Source organism: Berghia stephanieae, chromosome 6, assembly GCF_034508935.2.
Source record: "Berghia stephanieae isolate SIO BIC M18660-M18661 chromosome 6, UCSD_Bste_1.3, whole genome shotgun sequence".
Classification (NCBI taxonomy): Eukaryota; Metazoa; Mollusca; class Gastropoda; order Nudibranchia; family Aeolidiidae; genus Berghia; species Berghia stephanieae.
Window position 1 is genome coordinate 48,140,885 of NC_088365.1, and position 22,197 is coordinate 48,163,081.

The following is a 22,197-nucleotide window of genomic DNA, read 5'->3' on the forward strand; positions in this document are numbered from 1 at the left end:
TTATTATTATTATTATTATTATTATTATATTATTATTATTATTATTATTATTATTATTATTATTATATTATTATTATTATTATTATATATTATTATTATTATTATTATATTATTATTATTATTACTATTTATTATTATACATTATTATATATTATTATTATATTATTATTATATTATTATTATTATTATTTATTATTATATTATTATTATTATTATTATTATTATTATTATTATTATATTTATTATTATATTATTATTATTATTATTATTATTATTATTATATATTATTATTATTATTATTATTATTATTATTATTATTATATTATATATTATTATTATATTATTATTATATTTTATTATTATTATTATTATATATTATATTATTATTATTATTATTATTATTATTATTAATTATATTATTATATAATTTTATTAGTTTTTATAAACGAACGACTTGAACCGGCAGTCAAGTTAACATGTAATCGCGTTCTCTATAAAGAATAAACGGAGTCAGCCCATCGAATGAAATTATAGATATTGGCACTAAAGTCATAAAATATTCATCTCTGTCGCACTCACCAAGATCGATGGCAGGAATGAGCTCCTAGCTCGTTCAAGTTCTCCCTACTCCCGATATCGTAACAATCAGTAATTCATCTTAAATGGTTTGATTACGACTTGCTATTGAAGCTTTCATTAATTTAAAACTTTAAAATTAAAATTACACTTTTATATAGCGCATTATCAACTAAACGTGCTCAAAGCGCTTTACAAGGGGTCCCTGGCCAACAGCAATACTTAACATGTAGAACGAGATATACCGCCTGGGAGGCGATATTACATTTATTTTTTCCAACATAGACAACGCTGTTAAGGGCCAGGTACTCCTTTTTACACCTGAGTACAGTAAGAGACTGTGAGAAAAGAAACCTTTTCCAAGGACTCAACTGTACGCCGAGCGAGGCTCAAACCCAGGACCTTTAGATCCAAAAGCGAGTATCATACCACAAAACCACACACATAGCCGCACAAATTATAGATATTGGCAGGAATCATAAAATATTCACCTCTGTCGCACTCACCAGGATCGGTGGCATAAAAGGTCTCCAAGGCTCGTTCAAGTTGTCCCTACTGCCGATATTATTCTTGCAATCAGCACTTCATCTTAAATGGTTTGATTACTTGCTATTGCATTTATTAAATTAAAACTTGGTAGCGGGGTAGGCTACACATTGGCAACACAGTAAACAAATTGATAATATCGCCTATTCCAGAGAAGATTGGAATAACTCAGGCGCGTCAGCCGTAGTTCAGCGCCGCAAATTGTGCTAGGGCGAGGTGACTTGCTCAAGGCTACAACAGTAGCACAGCGCAGCGATGGGCGATCGAACTTTGTACCTTTCGGGCAAGAAGCAAAGACCGTACCGCTGAGCCACGCTGCCCAAAGATCTGATTCGGTGGATAAAGAGTATCTTTACGTTTTTAAATGTTTATAACTAATGCTTGCCAATTTAGTATACCCCCCCCCCTCCTTTTTTCCCCAGATGTCTAAATTATAAAATATTTTTTTTAAATTTCCATCTAATGGAAAGCCCGTAATATTTATGGAGACATAAAGGCTGTTAGGAACAGGCGGTCATCTATAATTATACTTATTATACTACTGTAAATTGTATTTTAGATGTGTTGGCATTTCAGTGCTCGATAATAAAAAAAATTATAATTGGCTTTACTGTACAAAGTTGATCTCCAACCCAATCTTTTTAAAAGATTAGATTAGAAAGATTATCATTATTTGATAGTATCAAGGGTGATTTAAAATCACGTCATCATTTCTTTTTGTTGCGAATGGGATTATTGTTACTTGATATTATCATGAGAGATTTTAAATGCCGTCATCATTTTTTAAATTATTTTTTTGCGAATGCTGATTATTATCACTTGATAGTATCAAGAATATTTAAAACTACGTCATCATTTTATTTGTTGTGGATATGCTAGAATTGCGTAGAATAAATTATACTCGCGATGGAAGTCAAACGTCAAAAAGGCTGAGAATTACGACCTAGCAGATTTTCTTTGTATTAATTTGATTCATAAAAAAAGATTTAAAAATTGAGCTTTATATAGCGCAATATCCACTAAATGTGCTCAAAGCGCTATACAAGGACTCAACGGATGACAGAATAAGCCAGAAATTAAAAAGATGGTTTGCAAGTTACTCGTATATCAGTCTGTAAAAAATAGTTTGTTTTTTGGGGGGTTTTTTTTAGATTTGCCAGTAATTCTGTGTTACATAATATAAAGTTTACATTGGTTGTTCGGAATAATGTTGATCTCTAATCCTGTTTTATTTGTTTTTTTAATAATAGATTAAGAAATACCGGGATATGAAAAGTTTCAGTGCATTTACGGTGATTGAAAAGTTCATTTCAAAATTGTTCACCTTTTCTACTGTTTGACGACTGGTATTTAGTTCTAATGTGCGGCTATGTGGTCTGGTAGTATGACACTCGCTTTCGGATCGGCGATCGGAAGGTCCTGGATTCGAGCCTCGTTCGGCGCATAGATGAGTCCTTGGAAAAGGCTCTTTACTCATATTCTCTCACCGTGCTTAGGTGTAAAACGAGTACCTCGCCATTAAACAGTGTTGTCTCTGTCAGAAAACAATGTAATATCGCCCAACAGGCGTCATGTCTTGTTCTACGTGTTACGTGTTGCTGTTGGTCAGGGATCCTTTATAAAGCGCTTTGAGCAAGTCCAGTGGATATTGCGCATTATAAAAACTCCCTTTTTTAATGCAGTGTCTATTTTATCGTGTTCAATTTAACTTGAAACAAATTATAATCCACCGCCCCCCCCCCCTCTTCCCACTCCCCAGAATGTCGCTGCAACCAATTCAATGGTGTAAATAAACATTTTTTTTAAAAAAAAAGGTCTAAATAATACTGATGAATATCCTTACTCATTACTATAAAAGATCACGCCAACCTTCTGTAAACAATTAAATTAGTCATCCGTGACTGCCACGCCCTATTGAGCACGCCAATATTGTTATAGTGCCAAGTGGTATAAATAGCATGTTATCAATACAACCTGATTGCGGATGCCAGCATTCAATAATGAGATCCCGGCTACATTTCCAAGCGACTCCGTATCCCATATTTCTCTTATAATTTATTATTTTACAACTGGTTGCAAATAGAGAAAAAGCGCCACCCGATATTTTAATACAATTATTTATGGCCGGTCGCCTCGATCGCGCATTATGTCATGCTGGGACAACATGTGACCAAACAACTCCAAAACGGCAATGTGGTCTTGTGGGGTATGACACTCGCGTTCGTATCGGAAGGTCCTGGGTTCGAGCCTCGGCTCTTTACTCACTTTCTCTCACCGTGCTCAGGTGTAAAATGAGTACCTGACCTTTAACAGCTGTGTCTCTGTACGAAAAAAAAATTGTAATATCGCCTAACAGGCGTCGTGTCCGGTCCTGCATGCTAAGTGTTACTGTTGTCCAGTGATCCCTTGTAGAGCGCTTTGAGTACGTATAGTGAACATTGCGCTATATAAACGCTCAATTTTATTACTATTTTTTAAAAAATTATTTATGGCCGGTCGCCTCCATCGGCATTATTTCATGCCAGGACTAGGCCATGCGACCAACAACTCCAAAACAGCAAAATGGCGGAATGATTCGATCGTTAGTTAACAATCGAAATTTTAAGTCATAAATTATGAAAAAAGGAGCGATTCATTTTCAGGTGTTGTTGTCCAACCGTGTAACCGATCACATGATTTGATACTGTACGACGATTGGATAATAAATGTAAACCCATTGTTTTGTTTGTAGAAGTCGTAAGCATACGCATGAGGCAAGCTCAACAAAATGACCTATTGTTATGTTGGTTTTTTTTAAACTAAACGATATCTCCCTGACGGCCCTGAGCAACTAAGAGTGGAACTGTGCTCTTTATAAAGGCTTCATTATTATTATTATTATTATTAATTATTATTATTATTATTATTATTATTATTATTATTATTATTATTATTATTTATTATTATTTATTATTATTATTATATTATTATTTATTATTTATCATTATTATTATTATTATTATTATTATTATTATTATTATTATATTATTATTATTATTATTTATTATTATTATTATTATTATTATTATTATTATTATTATATTATTATTGTATAATTTATTATTATATTATTATTATTATCTAACATGAAGGTCATTATGAGCACATTTTACAATGAGACCAATGACTCGAACACACAGAGCAATAATATAGATCGTTCTCATTGGGATACCGGGGTCCCGATAGATTAGTTGGTAGAGCACTCACTTCACATGCAAAGGGACCGAGATCGATCCCGAGTGCAGTCGAGATTATATTTTTCTGAGCCTCCTGTCTACCCAGCAGTGATTGGGTACTTGGGTCTGTTAGATTTGGCGGAAAGTGCTTTGCGATAAACTAGCGTCCTATCCAAAGGATAACAAGTAATTACCCAATTGCCCTGAAGGACTAGGTTGGGGTGCGGTTTTTTATATGTGTCATTGAGAACAAAACTACCGGAATATTTTTTTAACAACACAGAATGGTTCCATTTCGTTAGCATTGCACATACGGGACTGTGTTGTTGTTTGTTTGTTTTTTTTATTATTTGATTTTTTTAATGAGCGTTTCTTAGAATTAATTTTTATTTAATTTAAATATATGTATTATATAAATCATTATAGAAATATAATTTGAGAGATTTTAGAGGGTGTTATTGTTGTTTTGTTTTGTTTTGTTTGTTTCTTTTATCGGGTTTTTTTTTTTTTTTTTGTCGTTTTTTTTTTTGTTTTTTTTTTTATGTGTTTCTTTTGTTTTGTTTGTTTTCTTGTTGTTTTATTTTGTTTGTTAGTTTTTTATGTTTGTTTTTGCTTTGTTTCTTTTGTGGGGTTTTTTTTTTTTTGGTGTTTTTTTTTTTTTTTTTTTTTTTTTTTTTTTTTTTTTTGTTTGTTTGTTTCCTGAATACAACGGTTGTGATCTAGGACTTCATCATATAGATGTCACTGGTTGTGATCCATAGGCGACCGGTCATTCACTTGTCAGGCAAGCGTATTACCAACTGAGCTACCGGATCCCCCTCCGTCCTTCCCCCTCCTTCCCCTGTTGACAGTTTAAATGTAATGAGTACTACATGCCTTATAATAATACCCTATAAACCCTACCTGTGAACAGTCAGTAATCACTCAGCTCTCCGATACTACACCATCCCGATCCACCAGTCAGTCATCGATCATCATCATCAATGACGAAGAATGTGTGCCAACCAACCAACCAACCAGACAGACAGTCAAGATCGCCAATATCAATTTGTATTAACCGCTGTTAGGAAATTGCCGTCGTCTGTCTGCTCTATACTCTATGATCAACATTGTCCGCGGTACTTGTTATCGATCGATACCGTTCTGTAACCGTCTGTGGGCTTTTTCAATGAGGACATGGGCATCAATCAAATAGAAGGCACACCAATTATTTTTTTCTATAATAGCAACTATACTATTTAAAAAACAACAATGAAATGAAATAAAATTCAACAACCTTTATTCTGTTGCTGTTGATGTCTTTTATTTTTAAATCATTATTTTTTTTTACGTTCATTATTAGTTTCAGACGGTGTGAATAATCACTTCTGTCTTCGTGCGCAGATTAATGATTTTCAACACGAAAGAAAGCATTCCAGTTAGACTAGACGTCTAGATAGATCTAAATGAATAATAAAAAAAAAGAATATAACAGCTTCAAAAAAGAACAAAAAAATACCAAACACGGAACGTTTCGGGCTCAAAACCCTTCTTCAGTTAACAACAACAAAAAACAATAAAGACATAAATACATTACTAAATTCAAGATAGACGACAGAGATATTTTGTAGGTCCTCTCATTCATCTTGTTTTTTTTTATAAAGGGGAAGCCCGAAACGTCCATATTATCTGTTTTCTTACATTCAATTCCACATTGTTATATATACAGGTCTGACATCCGAACCCACTAATGGGCCTAGTTCAACATTGTTGTAATGAACAATATTTTTGCGACATTTTTTTAAATGTCCATTACAACAATGAGCCCAAACGCAATTGGGTCATCAGACCTGAAAAGAACTTCACGTCGAGATAAGTGAATGTATTTTTGTATATTTTATTTGTGTATCTAGAATTCACACTGCTAGTTAATTTTTATTTATTCGTTTATTTCTTTATCTTTAAACTATAGGGAATGAGATTTGCGGGAGAGTAGCGTCCCTTGATTGGACGTCACCCATAACTATGGGTGACGTCCAATCAAGGGACGTTACTCTTCCTCTAATCGCATTCCCTATTTCAATATATTTCAAACTTTGTTGTTTTGTTGTTGTTGTTTTCAAATTTTTTTATTTATTTTTTTTTTTGGGGTGGGGGGGGGGGGGCGTTGTCATTTTTTAGTATGTGAGTAAAAGAATGGAAAACGGAACTCGTATACACCTGAGTTGACCGAGGTGACGTTTGTTATGTCCCTTCTATTTAAAAACAAATTAGGAAACTGAGGTGTTGTTTTATGATTTTGTTGTTTTGTTTTTTTTTTGTTTTTGTTTTTTTTTTTGGGGGGGGGGGGGGGTTATTATCTTTTGTTTGTATGGGTTTTTGTTTTTTGGTTATTTTATATATATATATATATATATATATATATATATATATATATATATATATATTGTATCATTTCAGGGAAATAATTGCGCCAAACCACCGAGGTCTAGGTGCATGTATCTGCAGGTCTGCAGTTATGTGCTTGATTTAACATTGTTGTAATGGACGATAACTTATTTTTTTCTTTTTTTTTTTTGTTTTGTTTTGTTTTGTTTTGTTTTTTTTGTTGTTTTTTTTTGTTTTTTTTTTTTGGCGGGTTTTTTTTTTTTTTTTTTTTTTGCCCTTGTGTCATAGTGACACCAATTACATTTAATTAATAGAATAGTTGTTTTTTTGTTTTTTTTGTTTGTTTTTTTTTGTTTGTTTGTTTTTCTTTTGTTTTTGTTTTTTTGTCAACGAAATTTAACCAATAATTTGCAGTTGTTTTTTTTTTCCTCATTATCTCGGAAAATATTAATTTGCATGCAAATGTAAACATATTTCTATTTCTTTTTCTATTTTTTTTCTGTATCTATCTCTACACAGGAAATATTTATTATTCAGAACCTCCATTTCCGTTGACAAATGCATAGCTGTTGTACGATTTGTCACGCAAAACCAATATTATTACTTGTCTCTTCTTTACACAAGATCGGGTTAACAAAAGATTGAATCACGAACTTACTTCAAGTCAAAATATTGTTAAAGGAAAGTTGTCAGGAAATTAATGTTTTTCTTGTTGTTGTAATTTTGAGTGTATTATTATTAAGAAATTAAGGAGCAGGCACCGGTTTAAGATAAAGAACTGGAGAAATGCGTATGAATAGTACCAGGCAAAAGTAGAAAGAAGAAGAAAATAATTTTTAAAATTTTAAAAACATCCCAAAAAATCAGTCGACCTCCATTTTTTTTAGATGTTTTTTTTTCTTGCATTTTTCTTTCTTACACACTTGTTCAGTTCTTTAGTGCAAGTCGAGGTCAACTGATGTTTTGGGATGGTTTTTTTCTTGCGTTTTTCTTCCTTTCTTTCTTTCTTTGGCACCTTTCTTATATACTTGTTCGGTTCTTTAGTGCAAGTCGAGGTCAACTGATGTTTTGGGATGGTTTTTTTCTTGCGTTTTTCTTCCTTTCTTTCTTTCTTTGGCACCTTTCTCACACACTTGTTCAGTTCTTTAGTGCAAGACGAGGTCAACTGATGTTTTGGATGGGTTTATTTCTTTCATATTTCTTTCTTTCTTTCTTTGGCACCTTTCATACACACTTGTTCAGTTCTTTAGTGCATTATTTATTATTAAAACAAATACAAGCGATCCATAAAGTTTCGATAGCCCAGTTGGCAGAGTTGATAGAGTACTCGGTTCACATGCAAAACGACCGAGATCGATCCCGTGTGAAGTCGAAATTGATTTCCTAATATTTTTTTTTTTAATTGAGCTTTATATAGTGCAATATCCACTAAATGTGCTCAAAGCGCTTTACAAAGGGTCCCTACTCAACAGCAACATTGAACATGTAGGATGGGACATGCCGCCTGTTAGGCGATATTACAAATTTTCGGACAAAGACACCGCTGTTAACGACCCGGTACTCATTTTACACCTGAGTACGGTGAGAGAATGTGAGTAAAGAGCGTTTTCCAAGGAATCAACTATGCACCAAGCGCGAAGCTCGAACCCAGGACCTTCCGATCCGAAAGCGAGTTTCATATCGCTAGACCACATAGCCGCACAGACACCCCTGTCCACCCAGGTTTGAGAGTATTTGCCAAGATAAGGGACATTTAAATAGATAGATAATTGAAGGACGGGATTTCTGGCCAAATTTTCAAATACTTATTCCCCCAGAGCACGGCAGTTAAATAGCTAAAGGCCGAATTCTTAAAATGTACTTTCCCAAAACGGTTATGAGCGACGTGCACTTATTTGCAGGTCTTATTACCCAATTCATGATGGCCTCATTGTCGTAATAGAAAATCTAAAAAAAAAAAAAAAAAAACAAGCAAATATTGCCCATTACAACAACGTTAAACTAGGGCCATATGTGAGTTCGGTTGTCAGATCTGTATATATGTACACGTCGGTTATGAGTATTGTGAGGCTTTGTGAAAATGCGATATGACACTCGCCTATGACTATGACTTTCAGGGGCGTGGCTATATTGGTTGATTTGGTGCCTGGCACGGCATTCATCTTATAAAAATGGATTACAGCATTTCTTAAAAATAATAAAACTAAGAAATAGTATTTTCCGCCTCTGACTTATTTGTGTAAGTCTTTTCTTAATTTTTATTTCTTTCTTTTGTATTTACAAATATAACATGATTTAAGTCATTTTCTTCTGATTCTGGCACCAACGTATACTGTAAGCATGCCACGCCAATGGACTTGCTTGTCTTTGATTCGTGTGGGCGGCGCAAAATTTAGTCCTTGGAAAAAAGTATTAAACAATAATGAATAATTACAGCTTTTTAAAAAGAACAAAATACCAAACACGGGCTCATAACTCTTCTTCGGCCTACAACCAAAAAAAAAAACTTTAAAAAAAAAAACAAAAAAAAGCAAACACTATAAACATAAATACATTACTAAATTCCAAATCGACGACAGAGACATTTGTGACCCAACGTCACAAAACAGTAATATGTCGGGAAAAACCAGATGCTAAAAAGTCAAATTATAGTTAAATTGGTCAAAAATAAATATGAATCATTGGTATTCAGCACTCTAAAATATGATATTCATTCTCCTCAATAAAACATACAAACTCAACCCAAGTCTGATATTTCTGGCTACAAATTCATTTTTCAGCATCTTAATCATCCCGACTTAATACAGTTTTGAGACGAGGGGTTACATTTGGTAGGCCCTCGTCCTGCATTGGGAGAAGAATGTTCATTTCCATTATATCACCGAACTCAGGTATCACTTGTGCGGCTATGTGGACTTGTGGTATGACACTCGCTTTCGGTTCGCAAGGTCCTGGGTTCGAGCCTCTCGCTAGGCGCATAGTTGAGTCCTTGGAAAAGGCTCTTTACTCACATTTTCTCACCGTACTCAGGTGTAAAATGAGTACCTGGCCGTTGACAGCGTTGTCTCTGTCAGAAAAGAAAATGTGATATCGCCAAACAGGCGTCATATTCGTTTTACATGTTAGGTGTTGCTGTTGGTCAGGGACCCCTTGTGAAACGATCTGAGCACATTTAGTGGATATTGCGCTATATAAAAGCTCATTTTAGCTCATTTTGTATCACGAGAGCACGGGATTTCGCTGGCTGGTAACTCGATCTTGCATTATTAGGAAGATTGACACGAAAGCACGAGGACAGGACGACGAAGGCAAAAACAAAAGGGTAGATAGCTATGCCCCATTTTTATTTTGAAAAATGTCAAAGTGACAAATTTGAGAGCAGGCACTGGTGTAAGCAGAAGTTCTGAAAAGGTGCCAGACAAAGAGAGAGAGAGAGAGAGAGAGAGAGAGAGAGAGAGAGAGAGAGAGGGGGGGGGGGGAGAGAAAAAGAAAGAGAGAGAACAAGAGAGAGAGAGAGAGAGAGAGAGAGAGAGAGAGAGAGAGAAAGTGAGAGAGAGAGAAAGAAGAAAATAAACATTCTAAATCAATCAGGCTGTCTCTACTTGGAATCGAACCTCAGATCTCCTGATAACCGGACCCTTTGGATAGGACGGTTGTCTATCACCAAGTACTTTCCGCCTAATCTAACAGACTCAGCTACCCATTCAAGCGCATACTATCTATAGATACAAATCTATGTAGAATAATTGTTCGTTGACCACACCAGAAATTACAATAACAATCTGCCAACCTATTCCCGATTGATGCTATGTGTTTAATTATAATAAAAAGACTCACGACATCCGCCTGCGTACCAACACATTAAACTATGTGTAACCTAAAACGTTTATAGTCTGATTAATATAATTTACTGACAGCTAATCATACAATGGTTGGCTAAAAACAATTAGAAAGATTTTTTTTTTAAATAAGCTTTTATATAAGCGCAATATCAACTAAACGTGCTCAAAGCGTTTTACAAGGAGTCCCTGACTAACAGCAACACGTAACATGTAGAACGAACCATTACGCCTATTAGGCGATAATACAATTATTTTTTCCCGACAGAGACAACGCAGTTAATGGCAACTGTAAAGCACTTTGAGCACGTTTCGCGGATATTGCTCTGTATCCAATGCTCAAGTTTGTTTGTTTTTTTTAGGGTTTTTTTTTTAAGAGAACATAAAACTATTTTTTAAATATAAATGTTTAATTTTAACTCTACTTTTTTATTCTTTAGTTATTTTCCATAATACCAGAATGACGGTTGGGAGGAAGGGGGGGGGGGAGGGAGGGGAGAAGGGAGGGAGGTGGATCAGATTTGTAAATCTGAAACCTTGAACATTCTCACTCTCGATTCACCCGCGGCGATCCATTAGGACAAAACGGAAGCTCCTGAAGCTACTGTGAATCTTTGTCGTAATAAATATGCTAGAGGCTTATTATCCACTAATGTGTTTTTAGTTTTTAGTATTTATCTAATCTTCACAGCTTTTAGTAACAGTTCACATAATATAGTGGTGGCGTAGCCTTTCATCATATCATGGTGAAACTTTTCATATAAAAAAAAAAATTGAGTTTTTATAGATAGTATGCACTTGGCTAAGAAGCTCATAACATTGCCATCCGAAATATAACGACCAACACACAAAACCTGTGTAACATGAATTTTATAGTCTGTAATACAGTTCAGTGAGAATAACTCACAACGCGGATGCAAAATATGTAACAAAGCTGAGTGACGTCATCTTTGAACTATCTATAGATAGTTCGAAGATGACGTCACACAGGTCTTTGATATTGTTTTTTGCCATCCGGGTTTATGAGTAATGCTCAAACTGTATTAACCTGTATTAAACGTTCATGGATACACACCGTTTTGTGTATTGGTCCGTTATACTTCCGGATGGCAATGTTATGAGCTGCTTAGCCAAGGGCATACTATCTATATAAGGCAATATCCACTAAACGTGCTCAGAGAGCTTGACAAGGGGCCCTGTCCAACAGCAACATTAAACATATAAGACGGTTCATGACGCCTGTCAGGCGATATTACAATTTTATTTTTCGGACAGATACAACGATGTTAACGGCCCAGTAATCAATTTACACCAGAGTACGGTGAGAGAATGTGAGTAATAAAGAGCCTTTTCCAAGGACTCAACTATGCGCCGAGCGAAAATTAAACCCAGGACCTTCCGATCCGATAGCGAGTGTCATACCACTAGACCACCTAGCCGCACAAACAGCTTCTTCCTTCATCCTTCGAACGTTATCGACCGCTTCAAACTGGTAAAGAAGTAACGAAATTGACGTCACTCAACGCTTTGTTAGTATCGTTTCCTGACAGCCATTTTGGTGATTAGTTCTCACAAAATTATATCAATCACACTACGGACGTTCGAGGTTACACACAGTTTTGTGTGTGGGTACGTTATATCTGGCATCGAATTATGTGAGTATTTTACCTAAACGCGCAGCATCAATAGATGCCGTGTGGCAGAGACACAGTCTTGCCCCTCGGACAGTCGTCCGAATAGAAATGATGGGAGTTAGTGTTAAACTCAGCCAAACTACAGGGTATTACCATCAATGCTATGCCAATAGATAAAATGCTCACTAATTCTACACGCCTGATCAGTCGTACTATCACGGTAACTATGTCGTATACCCTTTGCAGTCTGATATTGAGCGAATCTAGTGAGAACTAATCAAACAACGAGGCATCGGAAAAATTAACAAACAAAAAAAACAAAAATTTAAAGAAAAAAAGTTGAGCTTTTATATGGCGCAATAAAATACCCACTAAACTTAATCAAAGTGCTTTACAAAGGGTCCCTGACCAACAGCTACACGTAATAAGTAGAACGAGACATGACGTCTGTTAGGCGAATTTGCAAATACGGTGAGAGAATAATGTGAGTAAAGAGCCTTTTCCAAGGACTCAACTGTACGCCGAGCAGGCTCAAAGCCAGGACCTTACGACCCGAAAGCGAGTGTCATACCACAAGTCTAAGTTAATTTTAATTTTAAGGCTTTCTTATAAAGTTTGGTTTTAAATAAACGTTTTCACAAAGGAAAATGACTATTTTCTTAAATCAAAAAAAAAATTTCTCAGATTTCTAATCTGATCATGTTGACTTTAAGCCCGGATTTCGTCATCTAGGTCATTCTAACAAAATATCATATTATTGGCACTCAGAAATATTCAGCCGACTCAGCACTTCCGGTCTCAGTGTTAATGGAGTAAAGAGCAAACATTGGTCTCAGAAAAATCCGTGAATAGTTTTGAAACACGTGACCAATCCTTTCTTCACGATATTATATCTGGCAGAATCCGATGCTTTTTTATTTTTTTAAAGAGAGAGAGAGAGAGAGAGAAAAGTAGTCCTTCAGAGCCCCCCCCCCCCCCGCCCCCCACCTCCAGTGGAATTGTGAATTGCTCATACGGTAGAGTCACGCTCTCCCCGGTCAGGCGGAGTTGTCGTACCAGTAAGGTCGCGGGTTCAAACCCTCATCACCTCCGCAAAATTTTTATTTTCTATTGTCTTCTGGCACTTTCCTACTCACTTCATCTCTTGTTGTTATCAACATAAGTGCCTGCTCCACTCACTTTTCTGAATTAAAAATTCCCCCTGTATGAAAGTTTCTGACAGGATGAGGGTCATATTAATCGAGCAATTTTTAAGGACGAGATTCATGACCAATTTTTATTTCTTTAATAGTACGGAGCCAAGACCACAAAGCCACACAATGAAATATACTCTATATAATTCCCATAAAATAAGTCTGTAGTGTGCATTATCGGATTACGACATACAAGACCACAAAGCCATATAGATAGTTCAAAGTTGACGTCACTGAGGTCCTTGTTATTGTTTTATGCCATCCGCGTTTATGAGTAATGTTCACTAAACTGTATTAACCTGACTATAAACGTTCATGGATACACACAGTTTTGTGTGTTGGTCCGTTATACTTCCGGATGGCAATGTTATGAGCTTCTTAGCCAAGCGCATACTATCAATATAATTCCCATAAAATAAGTCTGAAGTGTGCATTATCGGATGACGACATACAAGACCACAAAGCCACACAATGAAATATACTCTATATAATTCCCATAAAATAAGTCTGAAGTGTGCATTATCGGATGACGACATACAAGACCACAAAGCCACACAATGAAATATACTCTATATAATTCCCATAACATACGTCTGAAGTGTGCATTATTGGATGACGACATACAAGACCACAAAGCCATATTATCATGACATATGTGACCCCTCGTCTCAAAACGGTATTACGTCGGGATGATTAAGATGCTGAAAATTGAATTTGTAGCCAGAAATATCAGACTTGCGTTGAGTTTTATATGTTTTATTGAGGAGAATGAATATGATATTTTAGAGTGCTGAACACCAATGATTCATATTTTTGACCAGTTTAACTTTTATTTGACTTTTTAGCATCTGGCTCATCCCGAGATAATACCGTTTTGAGACGTTGGGTCACATATAATGTATCATTCCAATAAAATAAGTATGATGCAATAGTGTGAGATAATTATCAATTTTTCAGATTCCATTTTAGCATCATGATAAGATAATGGCATACGAAAATGTGTTATTTAAGAAATCAATTGAAAATTGAAAAGAACAGTGAACAAGGTATACATAGAGTTGAAGTCTACAATCACGGTAAAGATGAAACAAAAGAGAGCTAATCCAACGTGTTTTACTAAGGATTCAACGTTGTATCACCGATAAAGGGCTCGAAAAAAAATGTGCTCAAAGTGCATTACAAGGGGTCCCTGGTCAACAACAACATTTAACATGTAGGACGGGGCATGACGCCTGTTAGGCGATATTACAATTTTTCGGACAAAGACAACGCTGTTAACGGCCAGGTACTCATTTTTGCACCTGAGTACGGTGAGAGAATGTGAGTAAAGAGCCTTTTCCAAGGACTCAACTATTCGCCGAGCGCGAGGCTCGAACCAAGGACCTTCCGATCCGAAAGCGAGTGTCATACCACAAGACCACATAGCCGCACAGAGACCATACCATACCATAACGCCGTGCTTTGAGTTTGTTTGTTTATTTTTTAAAAACATTTTAAAATTTTAGCCCAAAAAAACCCCGTCCTTCAAAGATCGATCGATTAAAATGACTGTCATCTTGTCCAAAACTATCAAACCTAAGACTTCAAGGTAAATGTTCAATAAAGTCCCATGTGTGAGAGTTTTTGACAAGATGAGGGTCAAATTAACTCTTTAATCTAGCAATTTTTTAAGGACGAGATTTCTGACCAAAATTTTTTTCTTTCATAGTTCCGAGCCAAGAACACAAAGCCATATTATGACAAAACATACTGTATAATTTCCATAAAATAACTGAAGTGTGCATTCTCGGGGTACAGCAGACAAGACTACAAAGCCACACAATGAAATATACTCCTATAGATAGAATGCGCTTGGCTAAGAAGCTCATAACATTGTCATCCGAAAGTATAACGGACCAACACACAAACGGTGTGTAACCATGAACGTTTATAGTCAGGTTAATACGGTTCAGTGAGCATTACTCATAAACGCGGATGGCAAAAATCAATAACAAAGACCTGAGTGACGTCATCTTTGAATTATCTATAGATAGAATGCGCTTGGCCAAGGAGTTCACAACATTGCCATCCGGAAGTATAACCGACCAACACACAAACTCTGTGTAACCATGAACTTTCATAGTCTGGTTAATACAGTTTAGTGAGAACAACTCACAAACGCGGATGGCAAAAACAATAACAAAGGCCTGAGTGACGTCATCTGCATACTATCTATACTTTCAATAAAATAAGTCTAGAGTGTATATTCTCGGTGTACTACATAATATACGACCACAAAGCCACATAATGATATATAATGTATAATTCTAATTAATAAAATAAATCAAAAGTTAATAGTGTAACATAATTATAAATTTTTCAGATTCCATCATGATTGTGGGGGTGTATTAAAATGTGTTATTTAATAAATCAAATGAATTAATAATGTAGAAAGCGCCGCTGAAAGTGAAAGTTTAGCGCTGTATTATTATTATTATTATTATTATTATTATTATTATTATTATTATTATTATTATTATTATTATCATTATCATTAATATTATTAATATTATTAATATTATTATTATTATTATTATTATTATTATTATTATTATTATTATTATTATTATCATTATTATTATTATTATCATTATCATTATTATTATTATTATTATTATTATTATTATTATTATTATTATTATTATTATTATTATTATTATTATTATTATTATTATAGAAAGTATAAATTGAGATGAAGTCTACATTCACGATAATGATGTAACAAAGAGAGCCAATATAAAAAGTGCCCATAACCGGCGACTTATCCTGTATGAAACGAGAATTATTTATATATAACATGCTGAGATGATAAATAAAGTATTGTGAAGCACAGTGATTCTTATACCCCTGTAACTTTTCTATCATATAAAAATTAATATTTATTTTCTTTTATTCAACATCAACAGGCAAAGGTCAATTTTCTTTAAACAAAATTCATTGTCATGTTAAAGAATAGTTACTCACCGTTTAAGCATTAAAATCCAAACTTCAGAAATCACACTAATCCAATTGAAAAAAAAACAAAAGACAATAAATATAATTGCCTCTATCACTCCCCCTTGTATCCAATCTCCCTCAATAAATCTACCTGTCTTCTATCTATCTTTCTATCTATCTGTCTATCTATCTTTCTTTCTATCTCCGCTCTCACTCTCTCTCTCTCTCTTAGTCCCTCTCCCCTCTTTTATTCTATTCTCTCAATTCCATATCTGTCACTCACTCTGTTAAACCTTCACTCTTCTTATTCTGTCACTCACTCTGTTAGCCGGCATGCAATGGTGATCCCCGATACGACCTTTCATTCTCTACTCACCCACACTCACACTCACACATACACACACACACACACATACACGCACAAACGTACAATTTATTCACTTATCCTTGCAAACACCGCTCACTCACTCACACACACACACACACACACACACACACACTTCATTCACTTGTCCTTGCAATCATCATTCACACACACACACACACACACACTCACACTCACTCACTCACTTCCACTAAACACACGCCTTGCATGGTGGCACCACATTCGATCAGCAGTCCTTGCTAACAGCTAGTCACCAAGACAGACACATATGCATGTGACAAGACTTCTCCCAGACTCTCGTGCATCTTGTGGAAAGTTAATAAGTGGTTCTCGTGGTTAACGGTCGGAGCATATCGTTTGTTTGTTTTTTCCCTACTGAGCCTGAGCTTTTATCTTCAGCATTTATGTAACGCAAGATCGTAGCCATCGTTATGTTATAGCCTGAAACCGTGGCCTTCGTAAAGTTATGGCCTGATACCGTGGCCTTCGTAAAGTTATGGCCTGATACCGTGGCCTTCGTAAAGTTATGGCCTGATACCGTGGCCTTCGTAAAGTTATGGCCTGATACCGTGGCCTTCGTAAAGTTATGGCCTGATACCGTGGCCTTCGTAAAGTTATGGCCTGACACCGTGGCCTTCGTAAAGTTATGGCCTGATACCGTGGCCTTCGTAAAGTTATGGCCTGATACCGTGGCCTTCGTAAAGTTATGGCCTGATACCGTGGCCTTCGTAAAGTTATGGCCTGATACCGTGGCCTTCGTAAAGTTATGGCCTGACACCGTGGCCTTCGTAAAGGTATGGCTTGATACTGACCAAAAAATGACGTCAAAATGCCAGTCTTTTGCCACAAAATAAAACAATCGTGAGTTGCATTCAATAGTTCAACCAATGAAATAACTTGTTTCCATGAGCTCTACTAACGACAACTCACTAGGGGGTGCAAAAAAAAAAAAACAAATAATGACGTAAAACTGTCAGTCCTTTTGGATTTCAGTATCAGGCTATAGATAGTTCGAAGATGACGTCACACATGTCTTTGTTATTGTTTTTTTGCCATCCACGTTTATGAGTAATGCTCACTGAACTGTATTAACCCGACTATAAACGTTCATAGACACACAGTTTTGTGTGTTGGTCCCTTTATACATCCGGATGGCAATGTTATGAACTTCTTAGCCAAGCGCATACTATCTATAGATAGTATGCAGATGACGTCACTCAGGCCTTTGTTATTGTTTTGCCATCCGCGTTTGTGAGTGTTCTCACTAAACTGTATTACCTGACATAAACGTTCAGGGTTACCAGAGTTTGTGTTGGTCCGTTAACTTCCGATGCAATGTTGTGAACCTGGCCAAGCGCATTCTATCAAACATAACGATGCTAGGGCTAACACTGACCAAAAAATGATTTCAAAATGCCAGTCTTTTGTCACAAAAGAAAACAAATCGTTAATTGTATTCCTAGGTCAACCAATGAAATGACTTGTTTACTTCAGCTCAACTAACGACAAATCACTAGACAAACTGCCAGTCCTATAGGGTTCTCGTGTCCGGCTATATTATGTTAACGATGGCAACGCGCAATATCCACTAGACGTGCTCAAATCGCTTTACAAGAGGTCCTAATCCATCAGGAACATTTAACATGCAGGGCGAGACATAACACCTGTTAGGCGATATTATGTATATAAATATACATATATTTATATATACATTGAGCTTTGAAATTGAGTTATTATATAGCGCAATATCGACGAAATGTGATCAAAGGGGTCCCTGGCCAACAGCAACATTTAACATGTAGGGCGGGACATGATGCCTGTTTGGCGATATCACAATTTAATTCGGAGAGAGACAACGCTGTTATCGGCCAGGAACTCATTCTACACTTGAGTATGGTTAGAGAATATGAGTACAGAGCCTTCTCCAAGGCATCCACTTTGCGCAGAGCGAGGCTCGAACCCAGGACAGGACATATACATATTTGGAGACAGAGACAAAACTGTTAACGGGCAAGTACTCATTGTTAAACATGAATACGTTATTTTTACTTGAGGGAATGCGAGAAAAGTCCTTTTCAACAAGTGTCATACCTAAAGACATAACCAAACAGCATGCATTTAAGTAAATTACCGACGGTAATGCACCGAGCGCCGCTCGAACCCAGGACCTTCCGATCCGAAAGAGAGTGTCATACCACAAGACCACATAGCCTCAACATAGTGTTGGTTTTATTTTTTTTTTTTTTGTGTGTGTTTCTTTTTTTTTTTTTTTTTTTTTTTTTTTTTTTTTTTTTTTTTTTTTTTTTTTTGTTGATTTTTTAAAAATACAGAATAATGAAAATGTTGCTACGTGAAGCTCGAAGCAAAGATTAAAGATAAATATTGAATTGTAAGCTTTAATTTATTAAACGAAGACAGATACTGTGGACGTTTCGGGTTTCCTTTTTATCAGCAAAACACGATGAATGAAACGCTCATGACAAATGAGATCTGTGATTCACACATATCTCATTCGTCCTTAGTGTTTCATTCATCGTGTTTTGTTGATAAAGGGGAAACCCGAAACGTCCATAGTATCTGCTGTCTTCGTCTAATAAATTGAAGCTTACAATTCTATACTTATCTTTTTTTTCTTTCAAAATACATCATATTATTATTTATGTTTTCTACTATCTACATCCATCCATGTGTTATTCACGATCGATTTAAGCGTTGAAAATTATATTCTTTTCATTTTGCATTTTATTGCCTTGTTTGAAAATTACGATTTGATGACAGACTGTGTCAATAAACACCTACAGCAGCAACGAATAATAATTAGCAATTATAATATATTTGTTGCGTGTGTGTTGTTGGTTGTGCAGTTTATAATAATACGACAATTTCAATGTCTTTCTTGTTGGAAATTCACTGCTTGTTATTTTTTAAATAACAATTTGAGGTTACAAATAATATATTGAACCCAAGAGATAATAATTATTGTTATTATTCCTTATCATTCTCGTTTTCTTATATTTGATTTCAACATTGTGGTCGAACCTGCATCGATTTGGAGTTTGTTAGTTTTTTTTTTATATCATTTTCTTCTTTCCACTTTCGCTTTATCCTCTTCTTCCTTCTCTTTGCTTCGTAATCTATTCGTTTTCATTTTTTTCTTCTTCTCCCCCTCCTCCTCCTTCTGCTTCTTCTTCTTCTTCTCCTCCTCCTCCTCCTCCTCCTCCTCCTCCTCCTCCTCCTCCTCCTGTTTCTTCTTCTTCTTCTTAAGTCTTCTGGCGTGTCTGGTGCAGCAAAATCGTCACATTTGTTACGACACAATATACATTTTTCTTTTACAGATTTATTTTGTACATCACAAACTTTGAAGAATGATATTGTTTAATTACTAAGACATAAATATTTGTAGAAGCTTGATTGATAAATATATTTTTAATGGTAGAAAGCCTGTCAGTTTGGAAAATACTGAAATATTGTAAGAAGAGTTAATTCTAGTTAAAAGTAGATATAGAAAATGTTATAACTAAGTTTTGTATTGCAAGTGTTAATTCTTGCACTAATATTCCATACAGAGCCTTGTAACGATTGTCTATGTGTTAAACTTGTAATTTGATGCTACACACACCTTACTCTATGTGTGAATTATATATATATAATTATTTTATAATAATTATTTAGAATACGATAATATATATTATATATATATATATATATATATATATATATATATATATATATATATATATATATATATATATATAATTTTTTAAATTTTTATTTACAATTTACATCTTCTCAATAAAAGAGAGCTGTGCTTATTCTTGTGTTTTATATTCCTATAACAAAAACAAAACATTCAACATTCAGTATTTCAAGCTGCGTTTCATTGATTTGAGTTTATTTGTCAGTGTGATGTGTTGTATGGGTAAAATTTGATGGCGGTTGAGTTGCTGTTGATGATGATGATGATGATGATGATGATGATGATGATGATGATGATGATGCTGATGATGATAATGATGATGGCAAGGATGATGATGATGATGATGATGATGATGATGATGATGATGATGATGATGATGATGATGATGATGATGATGATGATGCCACGGTGACGAATAACTGAAAATGAATAAATAAAAAATGGATTTCTTCTATCCACCCCAATGGCGATATTTGTCTTTAGGCAAATACTAGAATAACTTAGGCGTCAGCCGCAGTGCAGCGCCGTAAAATAAGCTAGGGCGAGGTGACTTGCACTTGGCCATATAACAGCTCAGTGTTGACTCGAACTCGATACCTTATGGATACTGAGCAAAGACCATGACGCGTTACCAGCTCATCATAAATTACTGCTTTCAACTATATTAACTCTCACCATTGTCATGGGAAGAAATTGGCGCTGTTGGTAGGGTATTGACCGTAGACATCGTTAACAGAAATAGCCTAACATTAGAACCCTCTAGGACTGGCAGTTTGACGTCATTTTTTAAAGTTTGTGTAGCGTCTAGTGAGTTGTCGTTAGCACAGCTCAAGGAAACAAGTTATTTCATTGGTTGAACTATTAAATACAACTCACGATTTGTTTTCTTTTGTGGCAAAAGACTGGCATTTTGACGTCATTTTTTGGTCAGTGTCAGGCCATAACTTTACGATGGCTACGTATTGACTCACTTCTGTCCCATTTCCTTTTTCCAAGGACTCAGCTACGAGCTATTTGATTCTGCCCAGGCTCTGGCTTTAATGATATTGGTGAGAAGGAGGCAGTTACATTTATTTTTAAAAAGAGAATGTTACGTGTTCTCTTTGTAAAATTCAACTCTCTTGATTATGAAAGGGAGCTAACTAAAATAATATCTGAAAGCCTTCATTGCCGATGGATGACTTCCCTTGCTCCCGGGAGGTCACTTGCTTAGTCTTTTGTCTCTCTCTATCTGTATCTATATTTTATCATCTTCTATGTATTTTTCTGCCCTGATATTAGGGACAGCGGCAGTGAGTGGCTCAGCGGTACAGTCTTTGCTTCGTACCCGGAAGGTACGAGTTCGATCACCCGCCGCTGCGCTGTGTGGCCTTGAGCAAGCCACCTCGCCATAGCTCTATATGCTGCGCAGCATGCGGCTAACTCCTGGGTTATTCCAGTCATCCCTTGGAATAGACCCTAGAGACAAATTTCTCCTATGGGATGAACAGAGAGATTTTTCTTTTACTATTTGTTTTTGTCCTGGCCCTGGCTCAGATCCTTTTCCGAATGAAAACGATCAAACATGTTATTTTCTTGGTAGTCCTTCGGATCTATAAGGTCAATTGAGCCAGATTTCGTCCCAGTTTGTGTAACTTAAATCGGACCATGACAATCACTTATTATTACTATCATTCGGACAGGACGCTAGTTTATCTCAAAAGTACTTTCAGCGAGAGCTAAATACATTCTGCGATCCAATTACTTCTGAGTGGACGGAGGGCCGAGGG

At 35.5% G+C, this 22,197-nt stretch overlaps 1 protein-coding gene across 4 annotated transcripts in view; it reads right to left on the reverse strand.

The window, feature by feature from the left end:
* The window catches only part of LOC144975159 (protein rolling stone-like), a 167,251-nt gene extending 150,542 nt beyond the window's left edge, over nucleotides 1-16,709 (reverse strand). The window contains exons 1-2 of one of the 4 annotated variants that reach the window (XM_078918948.1): nucleotides 16,667-16,709; nucleotides 16,374-16,409 (exon numbers count right to left, since the gene is read on the reverse strand). The gene's annotated coding sequence lies outside the window, so the exon portion shown is untranslated. Of the gene's footprint in view, nucleotides 1-5,240; nucleotides 5,380-16,373; nucleotides 16,410-16,497; nucleotides 16,567-16,629 lie in introns of those variants that run through there. The other 3 variants (XM_078918947.1, XM_078918950.1, XM_078918951.1) reach the window with 3 other exon arrangements.
* Nucleotides 16,710-22,197: the final 5,488 nt, after the last annotated feature.